Genomic DNA, 26,802 nt, shown 5'->3' with positions numbered 1-26,802 from the left:
ATACGCAGTGCTTTACCAATCTACCCACACTGGACAATTTGGCCTGTAGCATGCGCTACACGTTTGATCCAAGGCAGCCAGCTTTCAGAGATCAGTGTTTGTGTATATTTCGCCTGCTCTCGCGAATTCCTTGCATTGTTCAAATCTCTAGTAAGGCTGATGCATGCAGGGGATGAGATGAAAAGCTGTAAGTCTTCTCCCTGAAAGCTGGCTGTCTTTGATCAAACGTGTAGCGCTAGCTACACGCCAAGGTATTGTCCAGTGTGGGTCGATTGGTAAAGCACTGCGTACCATGTCCTAAGGTTCGTAGGTTCGAGTCTCCTTTAGCCAGAGATCAGTGTTTGTGTATATTTCGCATGCTCTCGCGAATTCCTTGCATTGTTCAAATCTCTAGTAAGGCTGATGCATGCAGGGGATGAGATGAAAAGCTGTAAGCCTTCTCCCTGAAAGCTGGCTGCCTTGGATCAAACGTGTAGCGCAAGCTACACGCCAAGGTATTGTCCAGTGTGGGTAGATTGGTAAAGCACTGCGTACCTTGTCCTAAGGTTCGTAGGTTCGAGTCTCCTTCAGCCAGAGACCAGTTTATATATATATATATATATATATATATATATATATATATATATATATATATATATATATATATATATATATATATAATTTAAAGGAATTTAAATAAGGAGGTTTATCAAAAACGATTTTATTTTAAAACGGGGATAAAAATTGTGGAAAAAAATTAAAACCTGGTTAATGAAATCGTCTTATACGTGAGAGTGAGAGGTAAAGAGGCAGTATGATCAAAGTAAGCAGCGTCACTGTAACAAGATTAGGAAGAAGGCCGCTGAAAGACGTACAGATTAAATCCTCCTCGTAATTATATAACAATTATCGTGAGACACGGCCTCGGCGATATTCTGCTTAAAGAAAATGGAAGGAGGTAGTGGAGAATAAGATGTTGGAGGGGTTGGAGTAGGTGGAGGAGGAATAAGATATAGAGGAGGAGAAGATGAGGTGGAGAAAGGGAGGGAAATGATGGAAGGGAGGAAAGAAGGATTGAAAGAAAGAACGAAGGTGGAAAAACAGAAGAGATTGGTTCAAACGTAAGATGTCCTTCTCCTTCACACACACATTAAGTAAATAACAACAACCCCACTTAACATGAAAAACAATATCAACAACCCCACAACACTTCATATTCATCGAAACACAAAACATCACAAGAAGCACCAAACATCACAAGAAGCACCAAACATCACAAGAACCACCAAACATCACAAGAAGCACCAAACATCACAAGAAGCACCAAACATCACAAGAAGCACCAAACATCACAAGAAGCACCAAACATCACAAGAAGCACCAAACATCACAAGAACCACCAAACATCACAAGAACCACCAAACATCACAAGAACCACCAAACATCACAAGAACCACCAAACATCACAAGAACCACCAAACATCACAAGAACCGCCAAACATCGCAAAGCTCGATCCTACGCCTTAAAAACCCCGAGACAAGTACGCTACCTATGGTGCTACCTACCTGTTGATTTTGTAGCAACCACGAGACACCAGGCCCTCGATTTTTTTTACTCTGCCTTTTAGGATTCTGGTTGCCTATTATCAGGGAGGTACTTTCGTCCCATCATACGAGTGAGAGACAGAAGCATTTTAAAGGTTTTGCACTCTGGCATGACTGTTAATCTTTCTTCACGAACACCTAAGATGATGGGTAACTTTTACAAACTTTAACTTACATTATGTATACCTGGAGGGTATACCTGAAGGTATTTCGAGGGTCAACGCCCCCGCGGCCCGGTCCATAACAGTTATCACAACATTACGGTGTATTTCTTCAATAGTTCTTAGTCCTGCGACTGGGTACAGGGGGGCGATGCTCCCGGGAACAATAAATACCTTATCAGATACGTAAGCCTCTGGCGTGCCATTTATAAATGGTAATTCTTCATTTACCTAAGAGTTCACAGTAGTTCCATTCTCCCTGAGTGGTCCCCGTGGTCGGTGCGTGTCAGTGGGAGGGAAGCCCCTCGTTATGTAGGTTCCTGAGGAGCTTCTCATGATTTGCTCTTATGTTAGGGTTGACAAGTTCGAGGCTTGTCGAGGGAAGCCTCTCGGTGTACAGATTCCGGAGAAACCTTTGATCTAAATCTTGTATGCAGTGGACGAAGAGTATACACATATCAGCGGGAGTCTGTAGGTATATAGGATCCCGAGAAGCCTTTCTATGTTGTAGTAAAGAAGTATGCACATATCAGTGGCAGCCTGTATGTATAAAGGCTCCCTAAGGCCTTTTGATATATGTCTTGTATGCTGTGGACGAGGAGTATAGACATATCAGCGGGAGTCTGTAAGTATTCAGGATTCCGAGGAGGCTCTAATGTGTCGCTCAAAGGGTGGAGAAAAGACGAGACACCATGGGCTGAAGAAGCAGAAGTTGTGGCCCTTATTGATCTCCGTCACGACCAGGACTGCAAGACGAGTCACCTTTAGTTCGTGCCTGGCCAGACCCCCCCCCCCAAGTGCCTGCTGCCTGCCGAAGGGGGGTGTTGGGCGAGTAGGAGGGGGGTAAGGGAGAAGGGGAGTGGAGGGGAAGAGAAAGAGGAAGGGAAAAGGAAGGAGGAGGAGAGGAGAAAAGAAAGAGCTTCTCTTGAGGGTGCGAAGGAGCGAGGGAGGGGAAAAGATAAGACCTCCTCTTAATTTCTCCGCCTAACTCATTTATGTTATTCTTAGCATCCTCTTCCTCCTTCTCCTTCTCATCCTTCTTTCCTTAATTGTATTTTTTCTCTCCCACTTCTCACTGTGCCCTCCCTTTTCTCATCCTCCTCCTACTACTACTAATTTTCCTGCTCCTCTTCCTCTACTTCCTCCTCTTCACACTTCTACTGACCCTTCTCTCATTGTTCTGTTCCTCCTTGTCCTCCTCCTACTCCTACTCGTCTTCTTTTATTTTGCAGTCCGTGATAAACCAGCCGGAGCCTCGGTCCTTTAATGAAAAAAGGGAAACACTGCTTAAATCTCGGATGTAAGGAGGTTAAGGCAGACATTATTCTGATTCTACTGGAGTGGATGACAGAGCTTGTGTGTTTGTGTGTGAGTGAGTGAGAGAGAGAGAGAGAGAGAGAGAGAGAGAGAGAGAGAGAGAGAGAGAGAGAGAGAGAGAGAGAGAGAGAGAGAGAGAGACAGACAGACAGACAGAGAGCTACATTACGTATCACTAGTTATACACGCAAAGTAACTGTGTTGTGTCATCTTCTTTAATTTATTTATCCTAAATATTTGTTAAAATTTCTACTGTTTGTATTAAAAGTATTTCCTGCTACCTAGGAGGAACTTACTCCAAATTTCTTGCGAACAAAAAAAATACCTCTTACTATTTGTAAACAGTAACTCCTACTCCCTCTCCAACACTGCCTTTTGTTTTAGTAATTTGGAATCGAATGTTTTTTCTTCTCCCAGTAGCAAGTTCAGTAAAGTCTTCCGAATTTATCGTGGTAAGCCGTTTTGCAAACTTTTATTTGCATTAGCTTCTATTTTTTATTAAATCTTGTAGCGGCTTTTCATACGTTAGTCTTCATAAATGCAGTTATTACCTTTGTATTTACACGTCTATGTGATTTTTTAATTGATTTCAGCCAATTTTGAATTGGAATGTAATGGAAATACCGAAAAGATTGATATCATTTCTAACGAAAGAATTTTCCCCACAGTGGCTTGTATGTCTCGACAAATCCCCCCCACATTCCCCAGCGTGGGCGAAATGTTGTCATTAATAAATACATCCACGGCATCTGTAGGCACTTATCCCATTCGATCAAACAGGGAAAAAAACGTAGACACAATAAAAGTTCACCTCAACTTCTGTTTTCCTTCTTCCCTTGCAGTCAACCATTTTGTTTAGGTAAAATGGGATGTGTGGCTCCCTCAGCCGTGTGTAGCTTAGAGTCGGGATATGTGTCTGGTGTGTCTCCCTCAGCCGTGTGTAGCTTAGTCACTCATCCATCAGGCAAGGGGGAGAGAGAATAAAAATACGTCGTTTTAAGCCAGGAACTGACGGAACTGTGAACTTCATAGACGCTGAACTTAAAAGGTCACTCGTGTAGGTGCATCCTGTAAGTGCGTCCGTAGATATTGTTGCAAGGGTCCCTATGCAACACCCCCCTCCCCCTTCGTCATTCTTTCAGAGATGATGGCTTGATGCTTAGTGTGGGGCTCTTGATACAAGACCTTAGAGCTACTCCCTTGCTCCAGTTCCTGGGTGGGTACGAGTATTTGTGCCCTCTTTATCAAGAGTCTGTAGCTCTGGCTCAGGCTCTCAAGTCTGCTCTTTTCCGTAGCTCTCGTCACATTGTGCAGGGATCTTGATTGGAGGAATTGGTGCTAGCCTCTACTTCCATGGATCAAACCTAATTACCTCCCATTCCCCAAGAACTGTATTATCCATATCTTCACCTCTTCCCAAAGAATATAATAATAATATTAGAATTTTGAATAATATATATATATATATATATATATATATATATATATATATATATATATATATATATATATATATATATATATATATTTATTTATTTGTTCATTATAAATGACCCAGTTACGCGACGTATGTTCATCATCATTATCCTCATCATCATCTCGCTCGCCATGTATCGCGACAACATTCCCATTCCTGGTGCTCAGGAATTGTCAAGTCCCGCTTCTCGTGAGCGTAAACAAGACATTTCCGTTCTTGATGACACCTTGACTCACCCGTCAGGAGGACCCTGACGCTGTTCAGCTTCACCTCTGTTGATGCTGTCTTGCTCCACCCATTTCTGATGACTTTTGCTTCACCCGTTTTTGACGCTGTCTTGCTTCAGCCATTCCTGAAGACTCTTGCTTCACCCGTTCGTAATCTTTATTGAATCAGGCGCTCCTTATGCAGCCTTGCTTCACCCGCTCCTGATGACGATTTTATTTTCTCACCCGTTCCTGAAGGTACTTTACTTCCCCCGTTCCTGACTGTACTTTCCTTCGACCGTTGCTGATGCCAATATACCCACTCTCCATGACTCTGCTTATACCAATTCCCCAAAGCAGCTTTTTCCCCCTTCTACACCAAAAATCCATTTTATACCCTATTTAATACCCTTTATATTTACCATCACATTACTTTTTTTCAGTTTGTACTGTCTTTAGATGCCTTTTGTATCATTTGTTGTCACAGTAATAAAGAAGAAGACGTAATGACACGATTGCAAATAAACCATACCCCCGGCCGGGATTGAACCCGCGGTCATAGAGTCTCAAAACTCCAGCCCGTCGCGTTAGCCACTGGACCAGCTAGCCACAATAAGATTCATCCAACTAGGTATATTTCTACACCATAGGAAAGTTAGCACAGGTGCCTGTGCTAACTTTCCTATGGTGTAGAAATATACCTAGTTGGATGAATCTTATTGTGGCTAGCTGGTCCAGTGACTAACGCGACGGGCTGGAGTTTTGAGACTCTATGACCGCGGGTTCAATCCCGGCCGGGGGTATGGTTTAATAAAGAAGAAATACTGAAGTATTTTCCCTGATGGTGTTTTGGTCACGAGGACACAGTACAGGGGTCAAGAGACGGCATTCTTTGACATAACAAATTTAGGATTTAACCCCATTCTAGAAAGTGGATCTAGATCATACACCACTACCATCAGCGTCCACCCAATACAACCATAAACACACTTATTTCACAACAGTTGTCTTCAGTACTATCTTCACCACCATCACAGTAACACTATGAATATTATCAGGAATATCAAACTACAATAATTAGCCATTACTTCCAACCACATCCACAAGTCATTCTCACACTACCGGTTACAACTCGTGCAGAATTAAATGGTTCCTGAAGCCGCCGCGTTGTAAAGCTTGAAGGTGCTTTTAAATTATGTGGAGAGTCGTTTTTAATAAATTTCTGTAACCTAACCTAACCCAACCTACCATGACCTAGCCTAACCTAACCTACCATGACCTAACCCAACCTACCATGACCTAGCCTAACCCAACCTACCATGACCTAACCTAACCTAACATGACCTAACCTAACCTACCATGACCTAGCCTAACCTACCATGACCTAACCTAACCTACCATGACCTAACCTACCATGACCTAACCTGCCATGACCTAGCCTAACCTACCATGACCTAACCTAACCTACCATGGCCTAACCTAACCTAACCTACCATGACCTAACCTAACCTAACCTACCATGACCTAACCTAACCTACCATGACCTAACCTAACCTACCATGGCCTAACCTAACCTACCATGACCTAACCTAACATGACTTAACCTAACCTAGCATGACCTAACCTAACCAAGCATGACCTAACCTAGCATGACCTAACCTAACCTAGCATGACCTAACCTAACCAAGCATGACCTAACCTAACCTACCATGACCTAACCTAACCTACCATGACCTAACCTAACATGACTTAACCTAACCTAGCATGACCTAACCTAACCAAGCATGACCTAACCTAGCATGACCTAACCTAACATGACCTAACCTAACCAAGCATGACCTAACCTAACCAAGCATGACCTAACCTAACCAAGCATGACCTAACCTAACCAAGCATGACCTAACCTAACCCAACCTAGCATGACCTAACCCAACCAAGCATGACCTAACCTAACCTAACCAAGCATGACCTAACCTAACCTAACCTAACCAAGCATGGCCTAACCTAACCTAACCAAGCATGGCCTAACCTAACCTAGCATGGCCTAACCTAACCTAGCATAACCTAACCAAGCATGACCTAACCTAACCTAGCATGACCTAACCTAACCAAGCATGACCTAACCTAATCTAGCATGATCTAACCTAACCCAACCTAGCATGACCTAACCTAACCAAACACGACCTAACCTAACCAAGCATGACCTACCCTAACCTAACCAAGCATGACCTACCCTAACCTAACCAAGCATGACCTACCCTAACCTAACCAAGCATGACCTACCCTAACCTAACCAAGCATGACCTAACCTAACCTAACCAAGCATGACCTAACCTAACGTAGCATGACCTAACGTACCCAAGCATGACCTAACCTAACTTAGCATGACCTAACCTAACCAAGGATGACCTAACCTAACCTAGCATGACCTAACCCAACATAGCATGATCTAACCCGCGAGAGTTTCCAGAGAACGTTAAGAAAATAATGTTGGAAATCGCATAAGAGAATGAACGTAAGAGAACGAACGTAATTGAATGAACGTAATATAAGAGGAAAGGTTGTACAAACATACCCAAAACTACAACCTCTACTGTCGTTGTAAACAGTCACAATAACCTGTACCTCTACCACCAATGATAAAAAGTCTACCACTACACGCAATAGAATCGCCGTCAAGGAAAATAACACAACTCCCTGCGCCATCTCAAACACCATTACATTTTTCATTTTTTACCATAGACCCTACCACCCAAAAGTGCTGACGTCACTTTAAGGGAACTATTCTTCTTCACCACCACAGAAAATACACACACGCGAACACACACACACGCGAACACACACACACGCGAACACACACACACACACACACACACACACACACACACACACACACACACACACACACACACACACACACACACACACATACACATACACACACACACAATAGCGAGCCTGTGACTCAGATTCATCACAGAGATGTTAGGAAGTATTTCTTCAGAGTTGTCAGGAGGTGAATTAGTCTAAGAGAGTGATATAGTGGAGGCAGGATCCATACATAGGTTTAGGAAGAGGCTAGATAAAGCTCATGGAAAAGGGAGAGAGTGAACCTTGTAGAGACTAGCGAAGAGATGGGGCCAGGAGCCGTGAATCGACCCCTGCAACCACAACTGAGTAAACACACATACCATCTCAATCTTCTCTCTTCTCAGCTTGCCTCTCACTCCCCACAGCACCCTCTTGCCTCCACCACTTGTCATCATTACCGACGTGTACCCGGGCGGGCCAGCAGGTCCTCACACAGATCCGGCCAGAGATTGCAGGATGGAGTGTGACACCAACTCCTACAAGCAGTGACATCCCTCACAGTCACTGCTCGGCCACACTACTGCTATGTCGCACCTTGATCACATCTCATTAATACGCTCGATTTTATGCAGAATTTTTATTTTATGTATTTTTTTCGGATCCTAACTGGCGTATATTATATTTTATTTGGTATAATAATATCAGTGGGTTTTAAAATTTTCCCACTGGGTATGGGAATATTCTCACGGGGTATGAGAATATTCTCACGGGGTATGAGAATATTCTCACGGGGTATGAGAATATTCTCACGGGGTATGAGAATATTCTCACGGGGTATGAGAATATTCACTTGCATCTATATATAATAAATTTGAAAAAAAAAATTATTTAATGCATGATTCTAAATGCCTATCAAATTGATTCCTTAAAATAAAAAATGTTATTGTTCCTCAAACTACACACACATACAATATATATATATATATATATATTTTTTTTTTCCAACAAAAAAAAAATATCTATCTATACACACACACAATGTGCGTGTGTGATGTGTTAGCTGGAAATCCACAAGTAAACAAAGAGGCGAATTTTGTCTACAAATTTCGATTTCGTTCTGAGATCATCAGTAAGCAGTTTCATGAATGAGAAAATTACACGTCTATAAAGTGGAATGCAGGTGTCAGTGCTGGTTGTGGATGTGAGGAGCGACGAGGCTGGAGTAAATGGCATCTTGCTGATTATTATTATTATAATCAAAAAAGAAGCGCTAAGCCACAAGGACTATACAGCAGGCATCTTGCTGAGGGACGTGTCAAGTAGCAATTGCGTTTCTGATTAAATTAGGCCCAGGTATGTTCGATTTTTTCAGTAATATCCAGTTGGAGTTTTTTTTTTTTACTGAAGTCTGGTCTAAAATCGCTCCTTTTTAATAACTTTCTTTAAACTGATTCTTCATTTTGTGTGTGTTGTAACTAATCTTTTACGCTCAATTAGTCCAGTTGTGACTGCAGCTTCAGTGTTAACCAATCTCTTTTGATTTCGTGAGAAGCAATTCACTATTTTATTGGGGTGGAAAAAGGTCACTCCAGTGAATAGCTTTGTTGTTTTTCTCCATCAGTGGGAGGAAAGAAATTATTTGTTTAGTTGGTGGCGTATCTTTCACTTATTTCGTTTGAACTTTGAAGTAGTTTCTGTTAGCTTTAGTGAGTCCAGCTTGGATAAACCAATCTAGGGATCCGAGTTTGGCAAATTGCTTTCGGATGACGGCTTTCTTCCTGATCTAGAACAAGGGTTCCCAACCATTTTTATCCCACGCACTCCCATGAACTAAATACAGAACGTACCATGACTCGCTGTCTTTCTGACAGGTATTCCCTGATCCACTGTAGCGCCTTCCCTGTTATTCCTGCCTGGTCCTCCAGCTTTTGTACTAATCTCTTGTGTGGAACTGTGTCAAACGCCTTTTTACAGTCCAAGGAACCAAATAAACTTTTAATTCAGTGCATAAAATGCAAATATAAATTAGGGAATTTGAAAAGTTTTTGCTAAAATAAAGGGAACCGTGTTTTTCATTAGGGCTCTTTGTCGCACCCCCTGAAATGCCATCTCGCACTCCTAAGGGGTGCGTGTACCCCAGGCTGGAAACCCCTGATCTTAAAGCCAATTAGAAAAATATTATACAAATACTTATGTTCATTGTGAATGAACAGTTACTAAACATGGGCATAGAATTAGCCACATGGATTAGTTTACTGGACACAGTAAATTCTGTTCGATGCTTATCCTTGATGACTGATGCAGTCAACGAGGGTAGTCTCTTCTGCGCCAATTTTACTTAGATTTAATAGACACGGATAATCTGTTAAATTTATTAAAGTTGTTGAAATTGCCTTATTTCTGGTCCTATGTATCAAAAACATCATCAACGCATCTATACAAGATTGTGTTAGCTAAGACACAGATGCAATTAATGTGACATTTGATTGTGGGAACGTTTCGCTCTCCAGAAGCTTGAAAAAGCTCCTGGAAAGCGAAACTTGACAAAAGTTCCTGGAAAGCGAAACGTTGCCACAATAAAATGTCTCATTAGTTGCATCTGTGTCCATTTACCGAACATTGTCAGTAATTCTACCATTATTACTGTACCACATTATGTCTGGTGGTTTTATCTACAGGTTAAGATGCTGCTCAAAATATTCCATATAAAATTTATATAAGACGGGGAAAAAGTGGACAGCCATGTTTCTGCTTGGAAGATTCTCCGTCAAATTAGAAAACAGGGGAGTACGAGCAAATGTTTGTCTGACCAATGATTCTCTAGATACTGAGCAGGAATTGGCGTTTAAAGTGTTGAAGTTCCCTCTCTCAGACATCCTCCACTGGAACCATGGTGAAGAGGGAGCCTGCGAGAACACGTAACTAATTTATGTTTAAATTGAGATTGAGGACTTTCCCAATGATATGTTCAGAGTATGTAAAGGGGGGAATCAGGTGTTCGTTTCATACTCACATGACAGGAGAGTTGCACCTCACTGAACGCTGGTATATAATTTTTTCTCATTTCTTAAGATTAATACATTTTTGTAACGCAAAAGGTCGTGGGTTCAACGTTTTCTCAGTTTTTTCTTAGTTATGAATGCGTATATAGAATCTGTTTGCACTATGTCACTCTGTTATAGCTGAAGTTAGCGGCGTTGTTGCGGTGATTGTAGTTAACAGAACTGTTGTTTCTGCTGCTGATGGATGCAAAAGATTTGAGTAAAAGGGTGGATAACATATGCTGAGTCACCCAAACGTCTATTCACGAAAACACCTACATACTGGCATGCCCACCTACCAAAACACCCGCCCACCCACACTGCTACCCGCTGCAACAACTACTTACGTACCGACTTACAAACCCATCCACCAAAATGCCTAATTATCCACCAGTCTACCCACACGCCATCCTAGCAAAAATACCCACTCACTTATCAGCTTGCAAACCCACCCATCAAAACACCCACCCGCCCACCAAAACACCCACCCACCCTGGGTATATTTGCATGAGAATAGCACCTCTGAAAGGCAAGGTAATAGATTATGTTGGCAGACAGGAAGATACAAGGAAAGCACAGCCGTGACTATGTCCGGTTTTGTTGGGTAATGGCAGTCGCATTGTCTCCATCAGCGCCTCCCCTGGCAGGTCTAACTTTTTCCCCCTCTGCCTCACCCACGCCCACACCGCCCACCCACACCATGTGCTGAGAGAGGGCAGCGGGGGCTGAGAGTTGTGAGGGTAAGAGTGTCTCTTCGCTTCAAAGAGTATTGTACGCTTTTCGTGTAGCTCCATTCTATTTCTTATTTTTCTTTTCTGTCTTTCATTGTCAGTCTCTCTCTCTCTCTCTCTCTCTCTCTCTCTCTCTCTCTCTCTCTCTCTCTCTCTCTCTCTCTCTCTCTCTCTCTCTCTCTCTCTCTCTCTCTCTCAAATATTTTCCATCAGAAGCCGAGCTTAATAACACTAGAATTCTGTGACAAATTATATAATGAGGAAGACCTGAAAAGATTTAAGAATTTATAATTATGGGGAATCGCCAAATCCATGGGGATCATGCAGCACCTGGGGGAATGGGAGACAATCAGGTTAGATCAAAGGAAGGGGAGTAATAACTCCAGTTCATCGGATCAAGAACTCTTCTACTTGCATTAAGGCTTCTCCTTAGAAGAAAGGAAATTTTGTGAAAGATTTGATAAAAAGAACTTCACAGCTCAGTGGCAGTGACTTCGGCTCGCAACAGAAGGGCCCGGGTTCAATCCCGGGCGAAGATGGACAGGTGGGGTCAGTTGCCAGACATCCTTGTTTATCTAACAGAAAACAGATACCCAAGAGAGTAGATTCTTGTGGGTAGCATCCTGGGGAAGGTTTTAAGGATCCCACATCTAAAAAATTATTATTATTATTATTATTATTATTATTATTATTATTGAGAATACTGAAAACCATAACATTAATTCTGTCATTAACTTGGACATACTTTTCAACATACTTGAATAAGGGAAACCGTAAAATATATTCCGGTCTTATTTCCCCCTCCCCCCCCCCCAAAAAAAAAAAAAAAATTAAATTATGTAGAGAGCTACTGTTTATTCTTGACTCGCCGAAATATTTAACACAAAATGAATCTGTCGGCGAGTTACAATGGATGCTGTTAGGTGATAATACTGTTTGTATGTAAACGGAAAGATAAAACTGTTGACATTTAAGCCGTTGCTCGGCAAAATAACACATAATTTTTTCACCCTGATTATTTTTTAACGTGTGACTTTTATTCCAAACACCTGTTTTGTTGGATGAGTTTTGTTCATAGCTTTTGTTATTGCTGGACAAAAGGCTAAAGGCCAATCGGGGGGGGGGGGAATGTAATCTTTTTAGTGGAAAATATTGATTTTCGATACTGATGACCTTTTAATTTTATTTTTAAGGGGAAGCGTTGAATCTGTATGGGTGGGGTAGCTCCGGTTCCTAAGATCAAGAGCCCTTCACCGGCATCAACAGAGATCGAGAAGAATTTTGATTTATTGTAAAATTAAAAATAATGTTTATATTAAAGGTTAATTTCTTGAATATGGTCCATTTTTTTGGGTATGGTAATGGTAGGGATAGTCACAATGGTAATGGTAGAAGATACTGACACGATGGTAATTGTAGGAGATACTGACACAATGGTAATGGCAGGGGATATACGATGGCGATGGTAGGGGATACTCACACGATGGTAATGCCAGGAGACACAGCCACGATGGTAATGGCAGGAGAGACATTCACGATGGGAATGGCAGGAGACAGCCACGATGGTAATGACAGGAGACAGCCACAATGGTAATGGCAGGAGACAGCCACGATGGTAATGACAGGAGACAGCCATGATGGTAATGACAGGAGACATCCACGATGGTAATGGCAGGAGACATCCACGATGGTAATGGCAGGAGACAGCCACGATGGTAATGGTAGGAGACAGCCACAATGGTAATGGTAGGAGACAGCCACAATGGTAATGGTAGGAGACAGCCACAATGGTAATGGTAGGAGACAGCCACGATGGTAATGGTAGGAGACAGCCACGGTGGTAATGGAACCTTCACTGACGACATGTCACACATGCAACGGGCGAAACGTTTCACTCTACACAGAGCGAAATGTTGTCTCGAAATGAGAAAGCCCTACAACTTCAGTCTGTACCTTCAAACCTTCGGGTAACTCGCCATTTCATCCACAAACTAAGGTCATTCACAAAAAGTTCCACCATGTAGTCTCGCCAACATTTGTTAACGAAGGTCGCCGATCACTACTGGCGTTCGTTTACCGTACTCAGGAACATATTTTTTCTTCATTGTCGGACTGAACATTCGTACTCAAAGGTTTACATAAATTGTACAATTGTTATTGTTAGTTTATTCGTTAGGGCAAAAAAAAAAAAAAGAAAAAAATTACCTGACACAGCTCTTCTACGTAACCTGACCCGTTGAATACACACATATCCCGCACATAGGATAAAGAAGCTTATAACAACGTTTCGGCCCGATTTTTGATCAACTAGTTAGTGGTAATTTACTGAGGAAGGGGCAAGGCGGTGGTCACAAAGAAATTCTAATCCATGTGATAAAGGTAAACAAGATCGACAAGTCGATAAGACATATCTGCAGTAGTTATGTACCTTTATTTCGCCTACACAGTAGGCCTCCTTTGTATTCGACTTCGGTATCTTCGACTGAAGATACCGAAAAGTTTCGGTATTAAGATGCCCAACTGTTTCACACGAGTCTTATCAACACTAGTCCAGTCAGAAATATGACACACGTGCAGTGCTAGGATATTTTGTGATAAATGGCTTTCAACATCGGCTGAGGGACTGATTACCTCAAACTCCTCCTCTAGTTACCCCTCTGCTTTGTTTTGGGCTGATGAAGCCAATGTGTGGCGAAGCGTTTCCTTAATAAAGATTCCCATGTGTTGCATAAGTTTATCAATCTAGGATATTTAGCCACGAATGGCTACTTTCATCATTCGTGGCAAGATATTTAGCCACGAATGGCTACTTTCATCATTCGTGGCAAGATATTTAGCCACGAATGGCTACTTTCATCATTCGTGGCAAGATATTTAGCCACGAATGGCTACTTTCATCATTCGTGGCGAGATATTTAGCCACGAATGGCTACTTTCATCATTCGTGGCAAGATATTTAGCCACGAATGGCTACTTTCATCATTCGTGGCGAGATATTTAGCCACGAATGGCTACTTTCATCATTCGTGGCAAGATATTTAGCCACGAATGGCTACTTTCATCATTCGTGGCAAGATATTTAGCCACGAATGGCTACTTTCATCATTCGCAGTGAGATTCTTCATCGGTAAAATATCCTAACTCTATACATTCATCTTGACATTCGTCTTTATTCCATGTCTTACCTACTGGTCCAGTCTGCGCATAAGGCAGTTTTCCTTACGTGGTTGAACAAAGCACTGGTTTCTTGTTCAGTAGTTATTGCGTGTAATACAGGCACTGTACTTCCCACCTCAGTTCGTTCATCACTGGCCTCGTGTGGTTTCCCACTTCGTCCAAGATATAAGCTAGCACCCGAGTTGGCCGATGTTTTTATAACCGCCCATGGCAACACATGAACACGGATAATGACGGTGTTGTAGCAGATGTTTTTATAGCCGCCCGTGGCAACACATGAACACGGATAATGAAGGTGTTGTAGCAGATGTTTATATAACCGCCCATGGCAACACATGAACACGGATAATGAAGGTGTTGTAGCAGATGTTTATACAACCGCCCATGGCAACACATGAACACGGATAATGAAGGTGTTGTAGCAGATGTTTATATAGCCGCCCGTGGCAACACATTAACACGGATAATGAAGATGTTGTAGCAGATGTTTATATAGCCGCCCATGGCAACACATGAACACGGATAATGAAGGTGTTGTAGCAGATGTTTATATACCTGCCCCTGGTAGCACATGAATAACAGATATTAGTGATTAATGGATAATGTTTATGCAAGTCCATCTCACTATGATAAGAATAAACGTAGGCTCTTTCCTTCCATTTGTTCTACGGCCGAGACTCTGGATTTCTCGGATACAAAAAGGGTTCCTTAGATAGTAACATGGTGAGGCTCAAATTGAAAAACAACGTCTTATAATGTGATATTTATGTTTTACAGGTGATCTGGTAAATCAGTGGAATGACGTTTTGGTCCTGGGACCTTTATCACTTCAAAAACACGACCGAAACGTCTTCAATAAAAATGTCCATTTCCCTCAGGTTTTTTTTTTTTTAACACGTCGGCCGTTTCCCACCGAGGCAAGGTGTCCCGAAAAAGAAACATTTTTCACCATCATTCACACTATCCCTGTCTTTCCTGAGGCAATAAATGACGACAACTGTCGTCATTTACTGCCTTCTTTTTACATTTCCTGACAAATAAAACACCACCACCTCCTAGGCTGCAGCTTAATGATATTCCTGCTTGTTAATACACTGAATTAAAGGCTCACTTAGACATTCGACGCCAAATTATGGGGGTAATTTAGCCCCTTCGAGACTTCACATGATTTTTCAGTTTTTTTTTTATCATACTGGTGAATTACTAGGTGCCTTGATGATGGAACTGAAAGTACCCTCCCCTTCCTCGGATCAAATTTGATTACTCTCCACCCCTTTCATTTCCCAGGACCTATATAATCCTGACGGATTTAACGCTTTCCAGTGAATGTCACAATAATTATGCTAATAATAAAAATAATAAAAGTGTGAGTGTGTGTGTGAGTGTACTCACCTATTTGTACTCACCTATTTGTGGTTGCAGGGGTCGAGTCCTAGCTCCTGGCCCCGCCTCTTCACCGGTTGCTACTAGGCCCTCTCTCTCCCCGCTCCATGAGCTTTATCAAACCTCGTCTTAAAACTGTGTATGGTTCCTGCCTCCACTACGTCATTTCCTAGGCTATTCCACTGCCTTACAACTCTATGACTGAAGAAATACTTCCTACTATCTCTCTGACTCATTTGTGTCTTCAACTTCCAATTGTGGCCTCTTGTTTCTGTGTCCCCTCCCTGGAACATCCTGTCCTTGTCCACCTTGTCTATTCCACGCAGTATTTTATATGTCGTTATCATGTCTCCCCTGACCCTCCTGTCCTCCAGTGTCGTCAGGCCGATTTCCCTTAATCTTTCTTCATAGGACATTCCCCTTAGCTCTGGAACTAACCTTGTTGCAAACCTTTGTACTTTCTCTAGTTTCTTGACGTGCTTTATCAAGTGCGGGTTCCAAACAGGTGCTGCATACTCCAGTATGGGCCTGACATACACGGTGTACAGTGTCTTGAATGATTCCTTACTAAGGTATCGGAATGCTGTTCTCAGGTTTGCCAGGCGCCCATATGCTGCAGCAGTTATCTGATTGATGTGTGCTTCCGGAGACATGCTCGGTGTTATACTCACCCCAAGATCTTTCTCCTTGAGTGAGGTTTGCAGTCTTTGTCCACCTAGCCTATACTCTGTCTGCGGTCTTCTGTGCCCTTCCCCTATCTTCATGACTTTGCATTTGGCAGGATTAAATTCGAGAAGCCATTTGCTGGACCAGGTGTCCAGTCTGTCCAGGTCTCTTTGAAGTCCTGTGTGTGTGTGTGTGTGTGTGTGTGTGTGTGTGTGTGTGTGTGTGTGTGTGTGTGTGTGTGTGTGTGTGTGTGTTTATATACACAACTTTTGTACAAAATCTTGGAAGACACTGGTACGGTCATCACTCACACAATTCAGTTAGTCTGATATAACATGTTTTAAAGTCTTACAATATAATTTAGCCCTCTCATAACGTGTGGATTAATGGACACATATGCAACGTTCAGAATATTTTATTTAGGCTACGACTCGCCCGCCAGGAGCTTTATCAAGCCTCAGTGTATTAACTTGACAGAGCACGAGTGTGTGTAATGAATAGCTGAGGGATAATAGGCGGAGTCCCAGGGTGTAGTTTACAATGCAAATTTAACAATACAATTGAACAAGGAAAAGTTACAGCAAAAATATTGTAATTGAGCAGAATAAAGGATATACAATGTATATATATATATTGTATATATATATATGTTGCCAATGCTTGGGTGATTGACTATTAACTTTAATGAGTGAGAAGTCTCGACGCTTCCTCACACAGAGATCTGTTTCCCTGACAACTATTCTTTCCTCACTCGGCATCATAAGAACCGTGAGAGCTACACACCTTCATGTTATCGGTTGTGCATTCATATTTGTATATTCTAATACGTACTTCTAGATTCCTAGAAGTTTCACCAGCACATCCTACTTTCTAGCGACCCCCACTTGGAATAATATAAACATTACTTTAAAGACTAGCTATTGTTTTGTTTTGGCTAGGTCTTTGGTATTGACTGTAGTTACTCTGATGTTAGTGATAATGGTAGAAATACCGACAATATGTTAGGTAAGAGAACACATGTTTAACTAAAGTGAGATTTTGTTGTACCAACGTTTGGTTCTCCAGGAGCTCTGTCAATCTTAACAAAGCTCCTTAAGGGGCACGATAGTTTCCCTGTCTTCTATTATTTCCCCCCTATAATCTACCTTCTCCATAATTACTATTGCATTTGCTTTGTCTGCTTTGGTAAGGTGAAGTCTAGGATCTTTCCTTAATTTATGGTATAACTTTACAAATCTTTGATGACAACTGTGTTGTAGAGATCTGAGCTTTCCTGCACAGCTCTGTTGTTAAATTTGTGTTATAAACCTTCCTGCACAGCTTTGTTGTTAAATTTGTGTTATAAACCTTCCTGTACAGCTCTGTTGTTAAATCTGTTATAAACCTTAATGCACAGCTCTATTGTTAAATTTGTGTTATAAACAAGGCTGCACAGCTCTATTATTAAATCTGTGTTATAAACTTTAATGCACAACTCTGTTGTTAAATCTTTGTTATAAATTTTCCTGCACAGCTCTATTAAATCGGGTACAGCTCGAAGTTTTCCGTCAGAACAAGTAATAAAGAGCTTAATAAATTTTTCGGTTACTTTTACCCCCCTCTTTTATTGCAATTTTTTTTTATCTATTCCTCCTAGTCAACATTCCCTCCACTCATGTCTCCTTCGCCGCGCATTCATATTTACGTAAATTTCTTTTTCCTCTGCAACAATTTCGCGATTCCCTTGTGTTTCATTATTTATCAGCTTTCCCCTGCTTCTCTTTTCACTTCCAACAGTTCCCTTCCATTTCGTTTTCTCTACCTTCTGTTTTGTAATTTATCATTTATTTCTTCATCCTAATATTTTCTACGTTTCATTTTCCCCCATTTTCTACATCCTTTCCCCCCTTCCTCTTTCGCTTTTATTTCTTTCTCTTCATAATTCCTTGCTGTTTCTTTCACCCTGGTACACAAGAGCTCGAGGCTTGGGAACTAAAGAAGAGAGAAAAGAGGAAGTGGTGTTGGGGAGGAGAATTTTCCAGCTATGAGTACGGAGCTGAAAAATATTCTTGCTTCCACAAGAGGTGCATGTGAGCTGGCTAGGTACGTGGAGGTGGAGGCGAGTAGGAGTGGTGGTGGTGGTGAGTGGGAGTGGTGGTGAGTTGAGGTGAAGGCGAGTGGGAGTGGTGGTGAGTTGAGGTGAAGGCGAGTGGGAGTGGTGGTGGTGGTGGTGAGTGGAGGTGGTGGTGAGTGGAGGTGGTGGTGGTGGTGAGTGGAGGTGGTGGTGGTGGTGAGTGGGTGTGGTGGCGGTGGTGAGTGGGTGTGGTGGCGGTGAGTGGGTGTAGTGGTGGTGAGTGGGTGTGGTGGTGGTGAGTGGGTGTAGTGGTGGTGAGTGGTAGCTGTGTTGGTGGTTGTGGTAGTTGTGTTGGTGGTGGTGAGTGGTAGTGTGGTGATGGTAATGCTGGAGGTGTGGGGAGCTGTGGTGGTGATGGGGATGAACACGGGTCGAGTCTCAACTCATGGCCTTGCCACTTGCCAGATTCATTCCCAGCCTAGTGGGTACTGTCATACCTATTCTGGAGACTGTATGGAGCCTCCTTCCTCCTTTAAGTCATTCCACTCCTTGACCACCCCAATGGCTGTGAAGATCGGGAACAACATTGGCTGTCCGGTCTGCCATGTTGAATCTACAGAACAATATTTACAAGTTAAATTAGTTGTAGTCTCATCACTGAGACTGGCAGTGGCGTAGCGAGTCATTGCAAGGCTTGACATGCGTAGTATAAAGCGTCATAAATGACAGATTTTTGTTATACACAAACAACCCATGCGGGTTGTTTGTGTATAACTCCAACGACTTTGCAAGCCAAAAAATTGTCATCGCTAAACCTGTACTGATTACTGCTTATATAAGAACCTCACTATAAGGAAGTCTACTACTCTACTGATTATCTTCTCCATTACTTCTCATAGTATGCATGTTATTGGCACTATTGTTTAACGCTTTCTTTCTTCAGAACTGGAACTTTATTTACTGTCTTGTAGTCAGCTGGCAGCTGCTCAGCATCCATTGACTTGTTGATTTCATCTAGTGGTTCAGACAGTGCTGCTGCTTACTCGCACAAAAATCTATGGTGATAACTTGTCAGGTCCCATTGTCTTTGATAATAGTTCACTCGAAACTAGTGTACACAGTGTCCAGTTGTGTGTGTGTGTGTACTCACCTAGTTGTGGTTGCAGGGGTCGATTCATAGCTCCTGGCCCCGCCTCTTCACTGGTCGCTACTGGGTCACTCTCCCTGCACTATGAGCTTTATCATACCTCTGCTTAAAGCTATGTATAGATCCTGCCTCCACTACATCGCTTCCCAAACTATTCCACTTCCTGACTACTCTGTGACTGAAGAAATACTTCCTAACATCCCTGTGATTCATCTGTGTCTTCAACTTCCAACTGTGTCCCCTTGTTGCTGTGTCCCATCTCTGGAACATCCTGTGTGTGTGTGTGTGTGTGTGTGTGTGTGTACTCACCTAGTTGAGGTTGCAGGGGTCGAGTCCAAGCTCCTGGCCCCGCCTCTTCACTGGTCGCTACTAGGTCACTCTCCCTGAACCATGAGCTTTATCGTACCTCTGCTTAAAGCTATGTATGGATCCTGACTCCACTACATCGCTTCCCAAACTATTCCACTTCCTGACTACTCTGTGGCTGAAGAAATACTTCCTAACATCCCTTTGATTCAGCTGTGTCTTCAACTTCCAACTGTGTCCCCTTGTTACTGTGTCCAGTCTCTGGAACATCCTGTCTTTGTCCACCTTGTCAATTCCTCTCAGTATTTTGTAAGTCGTTATCATGTCCCCCCTATCTCTCCTGTCCTCCAATGTCGTCAGGTTGATTTCCCATAACCTCTCCTCATAGGACATACCTCTTAGCTCTGGGACTAGTCTTGTTGCAAACCTTTGCACTTTCTCTAGTTTCTTTACATGCTTGGCTAGGTGTGGGTTCCAAACTGGTGCCGCATACTCCAATATGGGCCTAACATACACGGTGTACAGGGTCCTGAACGATTCCTTATTAAGATGTCGGAATGCTGTTCTGAGGTTTGCCAGGCGCCCATATGCTGCAGCAGTTATTTGGTTGATGTGCGCTTCAGGAGATGTGCCTGGTGTTATACTCACCCCAAGATCTTTTTCCTTGAGTGATGTTTGTAGTCTCTGACCCCCTAGACTGTACTCCATCTGCGGTCTTCTTTGCCCTTCCCCAATCTTCATGACTTTGCACTTGGTGGGATTGAACTCCAGGAGCCAGTTGCTGGACCAGGTCTGCAGCCTGTCCAGATCCCTCTGTATTTCTGCCTGGTCTTCGATCGAGTGAATTCTTCTCATCAACTTCACGTCATCTGCAAACAGTGACACCTCGGAGTTTATTCCTTCCGTCATGTCGTTCACAAATACCAGAAACAGCACTGGTCCTAGGACTGACCCCTGTGGGACCCCGCTGGTCACAGGTGCCCACTCTGACATCTCGCCTGTGTGTGTGTGTGTGTGTGTGTACTCACCTAGTTGAGGTTGCGGGGGTCGAGTCCGAGCTCCTGGCCCCGCCTCTTCACTGATCGCTACTAGGTCACTCTCCCCGAGCCATGAGCTTTATCATACCTCTGCTTAAAGCTATGTATGGATCCTTCCTCCTGTGTGTGTGTGTGTGTGTGTGTGTGTGTGTGTACTCACCTAATTGTACTCACCTAATTGTGGTTGCAGGGGTCGAGACTCAGCTCCTGGCCCCGCCTCTTCACTGATCGCTACTGGATCCTCTCTCTCTCTGCTTCCTGAGCTTTGTCATACCTCTTCTTAAAACTATGTATGGTTCCTGCCTCCACTACTTCACTTGCTAGGCTATTCCACTTGCTGACAACTCTATGACTGAAGAAATACTTCCTAACGTCCCTGTGACTCGTCTGAGTCTTCAGCTTCCAGTTGTGACCCCTTGTCCCTGTGTCCCCTCTCTGGAACATCCTATCTCTGTCCACCTTGTCTATTCCCCGCAGTATCTTGTATGTCGTTATCATGTCTCCCCTGACCCTTCTGTCCTCCAGTGTCGTCAGTCCGATTTCCCTTAACCTTTCCTCGTACGACATTCCCTTGAGCTCTGGGACTAGCCTTGTTGCAAACCTTTGTACTTTCTCTAACTTCTTGACGTGCTTGACCAGGTGTGGGTTCCAGACTGGTGCTGCATACTCCAGTATGGGCCTAACATACACAGTGTACAGTGTCTTGAACGATTCCTTATTGAGGTATCGGAACGCTATTCTCAGGTTTGCCAGGCGCCCGTATGCTGCAGCGGTTATTTGGTTGATGTGTGCCTCCGGTGATGTACTCGGTGTTATGGTCACCCCAAGGTCTTTCTCCCTGAGTGAGGTCTGTAGTCTTTGTCCACCTAGCCTATATTCTGTCTGCGGTCTTCTTTGCCCCTCCCCAATCTTCATGACTTTGCATTTGGCTGGATTGAATTCGAGGAGCCAGTTACTGGACCACATGTCCAGCCTCTCCAGGTCTCTTTGCAGTCCTGCCTCATCCTCGTCCGATTTAATTCTTCTCATCAACTTCACGTCATCTGCGAACAGGGACACTTCAGAGTCTATTCCTTCCATCATGTCGTTCACATATATCAAAAATAGCACTGGTCCTAGAACTGACCCCTGTGGGACCCCGCTCGTAACAGGCGCCCACTGTGATACCTCTTCACGTACCATGACTCGTTGCTGCCTCCCTGTCAGGTATTCCCTTATCCATTGCAGTGCCCTTCCTTTTATGTGTGCCTGATCCTCCAGCTTCTGCACTAATCTCTTGTGGGGAACTGTGTCAAAGGCCTTCCTGCAGTCTAGGAAAACGCAATCTACCCAACCCTCTCTCTCGTGTCTTACTTCTGTTACCTTGTCATAAAACTCCAGGAGGTTTGTGATACAAGATTTGCCTTCCATGAACCCATGCTGGTTTTCATTTATAATCTTGTTCCTTTCCAGGTGTTCGACCACTCTCCTCCTGATAATCTTCTCCATGACTTTGCACACAATACATGTCAGAGACACAGGTCTGTAGTTTAGTGCCTCGTTTCTGTTTCCTTTCTTAAATATGGGGACTACATTAGCTGTCTTCCATTTCTCAGGTAGTTGCCCAGTTTCAAGGGATGTGTTGAAGATTGTGGTTAGAGGCACACACAGCATCTCTGCTCCTTCTCTAAGGACCCATGGGGAGATGTTGTCCGGTCCCATCGCCTTTGAGGTGTCAAGGTCACTTAAGAGCTTCTTCACCTCCTCCTCAGTTGTTCGTATGTCATCCAACACTTGTTGGTATATTCCCTCTTGATGTTCCCTTCTGTGCTGTCTTCCCACAGCCCTTCCTGTCTCTACTGTAAAAACTTCCTTAAATCTCCTGTTCAGCTCCTCACATACCTCCTGATCATTTCTTGTGAGTTCTCCACCTTCTGTCCTTAATCTGATCACCTGGTCTTTGACTGTTGTCTTCCTCCTGATGTGGCTATACAACAGTTTCGGGTCAGTCTTGATTCTCGATGCTATGTCATTTTCATACTGTCGCTGGGCCTCCCTCCTTACCTGTGCGTACTCATTCCTGGCTCTGCGACTGATCTCCCTATTTTCGTGTGTTCTCTGCCTTCTGTACTTTTTCCATTCTCTATTGCACTTTGTTTTTGCCTCCTTACACCGTCGGGTAAACCAGGGGCTTGTTCTGGTCTTCCCGTTGTTACTGTTGCCCTTGGGAATGAACCTTTCCACTGCCTCCTTGCATTTTGTTGCTACATATTCCATCATTTCATTTACTGGCTTTCCTGCCAGTTCTCTGTCCCACTGGACCTCCCGCATGAAGTTCTTCAACCCTATGTAGTCCCCTCTTTTATAGTCAGGCTTTTCCCATTCTACTCCTGTTATTCTCTCCACTTGCAGCTCTACTATGTATTCAAAGCACAGAACCACGTGGTCGCTAGCTCCTAGGGGACTCTCATACTTGATGTCCTCAATGTCTGAGCTGCCCAGGGTGAACACAAGGTCCAATCTTGCTGGTTCATCCTCCCCTCTCACTCTGGTATTGTCCTTAACATGTTGGTGCATGAGGTTTTCCAGCACCACGTCCAACATCCTGGCTCTCCATGTTTCGGGACCCCCATGTGGCTCCAGGTTTTCCCAGTCAATCTCCCTGTGGTTGAAATCCCCCATAACCATAACCAGTGTGTGTGTGTGTACTCACCTAGTTGAGGTTGCGGGGGTCGAGTCCGTGTGTGTGTGTGTGTGTGTGTGTGTGTGTGTTGGCTTAACAGTATAGCTCCACGTCAGCTGTGAAGAGATGTTCGTTTCCTTTAGTGGAAAATCTGCGGCTTCTGCTTCACTAAGGAGCGAAGTGGAAGGAAGGAGGAGGAATGGGTGACGGGGGAGGGGGTGGGGGGTGAGAGAGTAGGGTGGGCAGAGGGGAGAGGTTTGCAGGAGGTGAGTGGGTGGGAGGAGAAAATGGGCGGTTAAAAGCCCGGAGGGGTTAAAGAGGGGGGAGGGAGAGAGAAGCAGCTGTCAGAAAAGGACTCTCTCCTATCTCGACGACTGAGACAAGTACCATAAAGTAGATGCTCTTCCCTCCCTCCCTCCCCTCTCCCACCCTCCCCTCTCCCACCCTCCCCTCTACCACCCTCCCCTCTCCCACGCCCTCTCCTACCCTCCCCTCTCCCTCCCTCCCCTCTCCCTCCCTCCCCTCTCCTACCCTCCCCTCTCCCACACCCTCTCCTACCCTCCCCTCTCCCACACCCTCTCCTACCCTCCCCTCTCCCATACCCTCTCCTACCCTCCCCTCTCCCATACCCTCTCCTACCCTCCCCTCTACCATACCCTCTCCTACCCTCCCCTCTCCCACCCTCCCCTCTCCCACCCTCCCCTCTCCCTCCCTCCCCTCTCCCTCCCTCCCCTCTCCCACCCTCCCCTCTCCCACCCTCCCCTCTCCCACCCTCCCCTCTCCCACCCTCCCCTCTCCCTCCCCCTCTCCCACCCTCCCCTCTCCCACCCTCCCCTCTCCCACCCTCCCCTCTACCACCCTCCCCTCTCCCACCCTCCCCTCTCCCTCCCTCCCCTCTCCCTCCCTCCCCTCTCCCCTCCACCTCCCTCCCTCCCCTCTCCCTCCCTCCACTTCCCTCCCACTCCCTCCCTCCACTTCCCTCCACACTCCCTCCCCTCTCCCTCCCTCCACTTCCCTCCACACTCCCTCCCTCCCCTCTCCCTCCCTCCACTTCCCTCCACACTTCCTCCCTCCACACTCCCTCCCTCCACACTCCCTCCCTCCACACTCCCTCCCTCCACTTCCCTCCACACTCCCTCCCTCCACTCACTCCTGCCACTACCAATATGAAACCTTAGAAAAGTTCACTACTACACTGCCTACAACACCTCTCGCTACTGTTCCTCCTACAACACCTCTCACTACTACACTGCCTACAACACCTCTCGCTACTGTTCCTCCTACAACACCTCTCACTACTACACTGCCTACAACACCTCTCGCTACTGTTCCTCCTACAACACCTCTCACTACTACACTGCCTACAACACCTCTCGCTACTGTTCCTCCTACAACACCTCTCACTACTACACTGCCTACAACACCTCACGCTACTGTTCCTCCTACAACACCTCTCACTACTACACTGCCTACAACACCTCTCGCTACTGTTCCTCCTACAACACCTCTCACTACTACACTGCCTACAACACCTCTCGCTACTGTTCCTCCTACAACACCTCTCACTACTACACTGCCTACAACACCTCTCGCTACTGTTCCTCCTACAACACCTCTCACTACTACACTGCATACAACACCTCTCGCTACTGTTCCTCCTACAACACCTCTCACTACTACACTGCCTTCAACACCTCTCGCTACTGTTCCTCCTACAACACCTCTCACTACTACACTGCATACAACACCTCTCGCTACTGTTCCTCCTACAACACCTCTCACTACTACACTGCCTACAACACCTCTCGCTACTGTTCCTCCTACAACACCTCTCACTACTACACTGCATACAACACCTCTCGCTACTGTTCCTCCTACAACACCTCTCACTACTACACTGCCTCACCTCTCGCTACTGTTCCTCCTACAACACCTCTCACTACTACACTGCATACAACACCTCTCGCTACTGTTCCTCCTACAACACCTCTCACTACTACTACTACACTGCCTACAACACCTCTCGCTACTGTTCCTCCTACAACACCTCTCACTACTACACTGCCTACAACACCTCTCGCTACTGTTCCTCCTACAACACCTCTCACTACTACACTGCCTACAACACCTCTCGCTACTGTTCCTCCTACAACACCTCTCACTACTACACTGCCTACAACACCTCTCGCTACTGTTCCTCCTACAACACCTCTCACTACTACACTGCCTACAACACCTCTCGCTACTGTTCCTCCTACAACACCTCTCACTACTACACTGCCTACAACACCTCTCGCTACTGTTCCTCCTACAACACCTCTCACTACTACACTGCCTACAACACCTCTCGCTACTGTTCCTCCTACAACACCTCTCACTACTACACTGCCTACAACACCTCTCGCTACTGTTCCTCCTACAACACCTCTCACTACTACACTGCCTACAACACCTCTCACTACTACACTGCCTACAACACCTCTCGCTACTGTTCCTCCTACAACACCTCTCACTAATACACTGCCTACAACACCTCTCGCTACTGTTCCTCCTACAACACCTCTCACTACTACACTGCCTACAACACCTCTCGCTACTGTTCCTCCTACAACACCTCTCTCGCCATTACACTACCTATAACTAATACAACTTATGTAGTAGGTTCAAGGTGGAAAACTGGACATCTGGCGTCGCTCCCGATCTTCCACTATCGAATCAATCTTCACAGGGCATCACTGGTGCAGTGGTCCAGGGCATCACTGGTGCAGTGGTCCAGGGCATCACTGGTGCAGTGGTCCAGGGCATCACTGGTGCAGTGGTCCAGGGCATCACTGGTGCAGTGGTCCAGGGCATCACTGGTGCAGTTGTCCAGGGCATCACTTGTGCAGGGGTCCAGGGAATCACTGGTGCAGTGGTTCAGGGAATCACTGGTGCAGTGGTCCAGGGAATCACTGGTGCAGTGGTCCAGGGCATCACTGGTGCTGTGGTCCAGGGCATCACTGGTGCTGTGGTCCAGGGCATCACTGGTGTAGTGGTCCAGGGC

This window comes from Cherax quadricarinatus, chromosome 57 (assembly GCF_038502225.1).
Source record: "Cherax quadricarinatus isolate ZL_2023a chromosome 57, ASM3850222v1, whole genome shotgun sequence".
Lineage (NCBI taxonomy): Eukaryota > Metazoa > Arthropoda > Malacostraca > Decapoda > Parastacidae > Cherax > Cherax quadricarinatus.
Note: the sequence above shows the minus strand (reverse complement) of the source record.